The sequence below is a fragment of the Colletes latitarsis genome, chromosome 8, assembly GCF_051014445.1.
Source record: "Colletes latitarsis isolate SP2378_abdomen chromosome 8, iyColLati1, whole genome shotgun sequence".
In the NCBI taxonomy this organism is placed as follows: Eukaryota; Metazoa; Arthropoda; class Insecta; order Hymenoptera; family Colletidae; genus Colletes; species Colletes latitarsis.
The window spans coordinates 2,698,570-2,704,569 of record NC_135141.1 but is presented as its reverse complement, the minus strand read 5'-3'; positions in this window follow the sequence as shown (position 1 = coordinate 2,704,569).

Here is a 6,000-nt window from a genome sequence, read left to right as displayed (position 1 = left end):
AATGTGGTACCACACAGAAACAGTCAATTAACGCTGGTTTCGATCCACATTTTAGAGGATAACACCGGTTAGGTCTGGGTTAGGTCTGGGATATGCACGCATCTGGCTCATGATTATGCCTTCTTCGCATACTTGTAAGCCAGATCCTGGGTTTTTTTTCGGGTTTGAGTCACGTAGTAATGTGATACCACACTGAAACGGCCCATTAAACTTGGTCTCGATCAATATTTTAGAGGATGACACCGGTTAGGTCTGGTTTAGGTCTGGGTTATGCGCGCATCTGGCTCGTGATTTTGCCTTCTTTGCGTGCTTGTTGGCCAGATCCTGGGTTTTTTCGGATTTGAATCACGCAGTAATGTGGTACCACACAGTAACAGTCAATAAAACCTGGTTTCGATCAATATTTTAGAGGATAAAACAGGTTAGGGCTGGTTTAGGTCTGGGTTATGCGCGCATCTGGCTCATGATTTTGACTTCTTTGCATACTTGTTGGCCAGATCCTGGGTTTTTTCGGATTTGAATCACGTAGTAATGAGGTACCACACAGATACAGTCAATTAAAGCTGGTTTCGATCCACATTTTAGAGGATAACTCCGGTTAGGTCTGGGCTAGGTCTGGGTTATGCCCGCATCTCGCTCATGATTTTGAATTCTTTGCATACTTGTTGGCCAGATCCTGGGTTTTTTCGGATTTGAATCACGTAGTAATGTGGCACCACACAGTAACAGTCAATTAAACCTCATTTCGATCACTATTTTAGAGGATAAAACCGGTTAGGTCTGGGTTATGCCCGCATCTGGCTCATGATTTTTCCATCTTTGCATACTTGTTGGCCAGATCCTGGGTTTTTTCGGATTTGAATCACGCAGTAATGTGGTACCACACAGTAACAGTCAATAAAACCTGGTTTCGATCAATATTTTAGAGGATAAAACAGGTTAGGGCTGTGTTAGGTCTGGCTTATGCCCGCATCTGGCTCATGATTTTGCCTTCTTCGCATACTTGTTGGCCAGAACCTGGGTTTTACCCTGTTTGAATCACGTAGTAATGCGGTACCACAACGAAACAGTAAACAAAACCTGGTTTCGATCAATATTTTAGAGAATATAACCGGTTAGGTCTGGGTTAGGTCTGTGTTATGCCCGCATCTGGCTCATGATTTTGCCTTCTTTGCATACTTGTTGGCCAGATCCTGGGTTTTTTTCGGATTTAAATCACGTAGTAATGTGGTACCACACAGTAACAGTCAATAAAACCTGGTTTCGATCAATATTTTAGAGGATAAAACCGGTTAGGTCTGGGTTAGGTCTGTGTTATGCCCGCATCTGGCTCATGATTTTGCCTTCTTTGCATACTTGTTGGCCAGATCCTGGGTTTTTTTCGGATTTAAATCACGTAGTAAAGTGGTACCACACAGTAACAGTCAATAAAGCCTGGCTTCGATTAATATTTTAGAGGACAAAACTGGTTAGGTCTGGCTTATGCCCGCATCTGGCTCAAGATTTTGCCTTCTTCGCATACTTGTTGGCCAGTTCCTGGGTTTTTCGGATTTGAATCACGTAGTAATGTGGTACCACACAGTAACAGTCAATAAAACCTGGTTTCGATCAATATTTAAGAGGATAAAACCGGTTAGGTCTGGGTTAGGTCTGGGTTATGCCCTCATCTGGCTCATGATTTTGCCTTCTTAGAATACTTGTTGGCCAGAACCTGGGTTTTTTCGGGTTTGAGTCACGTAGTAATGTGGTACCACACTGAAACAGTCCATTAAATTTGGTTTCGATCAATATTTTAGAGGATAAAACCGGTTAGGTCTGGGTTAGGTCTGGGTTATGCACGCATCTGGCTCATGATTTTGCCTTCTTCGCATACTTGTTGGCCAGATCCTGGGTTTTTTTCGGGTTTGAGTCTCGTTGTAATGTGATACCACACTGAAACTGCCCATTAAACTTGGTTTCGATCAATATTTTAGAGGATGACACCGGTTAGGTCTGGGTTATGCGCGCATCTGGCTCATGATTTTGCCTTCTTTGCATACTTGTTGGCCAGATCCTGGGTTTTTTCGGATTTGAATCACGTAGTAATGTGGTACCACACAGTAGCAGTCAATAAAACCTGGTTTCGATCAATATTTTAGAGGATAAAACCGGTTAGGTCTGGGTTAGGTTTGGCTTATGCCCACATCTGGCTCATGATTTTGCCTTCTTCACATACTTGTTGGCCAGAACCTGGGTTTTTTCGGGTTTGAGTCACGTAGTAATGTGGTACCACACTGAAACAGTCAATTAAAGCTGGCTTCGATCCACATTTTAGAGGATAACACCGGTTAGGTCTGAGTTAGGTCTGCGTTATGCCCGCATCTGGCTCATGATTTTACCTTTTCCGCATTCTTGTTGGCCAGATCCTAGGTTTTCTGTGGATTGAATCACGTAGTAATGTGGTTCCACACTGAAACAGACAATTAAACCTGGTTTCGATCAATATTTTAGAGGATCACACCGGTTTGGTCTGGGTTAGGTCTGGGTTATGCCCGTATCTGGAACATGATTTTGCCTTCTTCGCATACTTGTTGGCCTGATCCAGGGTTTTTCGGTTTTGAATCAGGTAGTAATGTGGTACCACACAGAAACAGTCAATTAAAGCTGGTTTTGATCCACATTTTAGAGGATAACACCGGTTAGGTCTGGGTTAGGTCTGGGTTATGCACGCATCTGGCTCATGATTTTGCCTTCTTCGCATACTTGTTGGCCAGATCCCGGGTTTTTTCGTGTTTGAGTTAGGTAGTAATGTGGTAACACACTGAAACAGTCCACTAAACTTGGTTTCGATCAATATTTTAAAGGATGACACCGGTTAAGTCTGGGTTAGGTCTGGGTTATGCCCGCATCTGGCTCATGATTTTGCCTTCTTTGCACACATGTTGGCCAGATCCTGAATTTCTTCGGTTTTGAATCACGTAGTAATGTGGTACCACACAGAAACAGTCAATTAAAGCTGGTTTCGATCACTATTTTAGAGGATAAAACCGGTTAGGTCTGGGTTAGGTCTGGCTTATGCCCACATCTGGCTCATGATTTTGCCTTCTTCGCATACTTGTTGGCCAGATCCTGGGTTTTTTCGGGTTTGAGTCACGTAGTAATGTGGTACCACACTGAAACAGTCCATTAAACTTGGTTTCGATCAACATTTTAAAGGATGACACCGGTTAGGTCTGGGTTAGGTCTGGCTTATGCCCGCATCTGGCTCATGATTTTGCCATCTTTGCATACTTGTTGGCCAGATTTTGGGTTTTTTCGGATTTGAAACACGTAGTAATGTGGTACCACACAGTAACAGTCAATAAAGCCAGGTTTCGATCAAGAGTTTAGAGGATAAAACCAGTTAGGTCTGGGTTAGGTCTGGCTTATGCCCGCATCTGGCCCATGATTATGCCTTCTTCGCATACTTGTTGGCCAGATCCTGGGTTTTCTCGAATTTGAATCACGTAGTAATGTGGTACCACACTGAAACAGTCAATTAAGGCTGGCTTCGATCCACATTTTAGAGGATAACACCGGTTAGGTCTGGGTTAGGTCTGAGTTATGCACGTATCTGGCTCATGATTTTGCCTTCTTTGCATACTTGTTGGCCAGATCCTGGGTTTTTTCGGGTTTGAGTCACGTAGTAATGTGGTACCACACAGTAACAGTCAATAAAGCCTGGTTTCGATCAATATTTTAGAGGACAAAACCGGTTAGGTCTGGCTTATGCCCGCATCTGGCTCAAGATTTTGCCTTCTTCGCATACTTGTTGGCCAGAACCTGGGTTTTACCCTGTTTGAATCACGTAGTAATGCGGTACCACAACGAAACAGTCAACTAAACCTAGTGTCGATCAATATTATAGAGGATAAAACCGGTTAGGTCTGGGTTAGGTCTGTGTTATGCCCGCGTCTGGCTCATGATTTTGCCTTCTTTGCATACTTGTTGGCCAGATCCTGGGTTTTTTCGGATTTGAATCACGTAGTAATGTGGTACCACACAGTAACAGTCAATAAAGCCTGGATTCGATCAATATTTTAGAGGACAAAACCGGTTAGGTCTGGCTTATGCCCGCATCTGGCTGAAGATTTTGCCTTCTTCGCATACTTGTTGGCCAAATCCTGGGTTTTTTCGGATTTGAATCACGTAGTAATGTGGTACCACACAGTAACAGTCAATAAAACCTGGTTTCGATCAATATTTTAGAGGATAAAACCGGTTGGGTCTGGGTTAGGTCTGGGTTATGCACGCATCTGGCTCATGATTTGCCTTCTTCGCATACTTGTTGGCCAGAACCAGGGTTTTTTCGGGTTTGAGTCACGTAGTAATGTGGTACCACACTGAAACAGTCCATTAAACTTGGTTTGGATCTACATTTTAGAGGATAAAACCGGTTAGGTCTGGGTTAGGTCTGGGTTATGCGCGCATCTGGCACATGATTTTTCCTTCTTCGCATACTTGTTGGCCTGATCCTGGGTTTTTTCGGTTTCGCATCACCTAGTAATGTGGTAGCACTCAGAAACAATCCATTAAATTTGGTTTCGATCAATATTTTGGACGATAACACCGGTTAGGTCTGGGTTAGGTCTGGGTTATGCACGCATCTGGCTCATGATTTTGCCTTCTTCGCATACTTGTTGGCCAGATCCTGGGTTTTTTCGGGTTTGAGTCACGTAGTAATGTGGTACCACACTGAAACCGCCCATTAAACTTGGTTTCGATCAATATTTTAGAGGATGACACTGGTTAGGTCTGGTTTAGGTCTGGGTTATGCGCGCATCTGGCTCATGATTTTGCCTTCTTTGCGTACTTGTTGGCCAGATCCTGGGTTTTTTCGGATTTGAATCACGTAGTAATGTTGTACCACATTGAAACAGTCAATTAAAGCTGGATTCGATCAATATTCTACAGGATAAAACCGGTTAGGTCTGGGTTAGGTCTGAGTTATGCACGCATCTGGCTCATGATTTTGCCTTCTTCGCATACTTGTTGGCCAGATCCTGGGTTTTTTCGGGTTTGAGTCACGTAGTAATGTGGTACCACACTGAAACCGCCCATTAAACTTGGTTTCGATCAATATTTTAGAGGATGACACTGGTTAGGTCTGGTTTAGGTCTGGGTTATGCGCGCATCTGGCTCATGATTTTGCCTTCTTTGCGTACTTGTTGGCCAGATCCTGGGTTTTTTCGGATTTGAATCACGTAGTAATGTGGTACCACACAGTAGCAGTCAATAAAACCTGGTTTCGATCAATATTTTAGAAGATAAAACCGGCTACGTCTGGGTTAGGTCTGGCTTATGCCCACATCTGGCTCATGATTTTGCCTTCTTCGCATACTTGTTGGCCAGAACCTGGGTTTTTTCGGGTTTGAGTCACGTAGTAATGTGGTACCACACTGAAACAGTCAATTAAACCTGGCTTCGATCCACATTTTAGAGGATAACACCGGTTAGGTCTGGGTTAGGTCTGCGTTATCCCCGCATCTGGCTCATGATTTTACCTTTTCCGCATTCTTGTTGGCCAGATCCTAGGTTTTCTGTGGACTGAATCACGTAGTGATGTGGTACCACACTGAAACAGACAATTAAACCTGGTTTCGATCAATATTTTAGAGGAACACACCGGTTTGGTCTGGGTTAGGTCTGGGTTATGCCCGTATCTGGCACATGATTTTGCCTTCTTCGCATACTTGTTGGCCTGACCCTGGGTTTTTTCGGTTTTGAATCACGTAGTAATGTGGTACCACACAGAAACAGTCAATTAACGCTGGTTTCGATCCACATTTTAGAGGATAACACCGGTTAGGTCTGGGTTAGGTCTGGGATATGCACGCATCTGGCTCATGATTATGCCTTCTTCGCATACTTGTAGGCCAGATCCTGGGTTTTTTTTCGGGTTTGAGTCACGTAGTAATGTGATACCACACTGAAACGGCCCATTAAACTTGGTCTCGATCAATATTTTAGAGGATGACACCG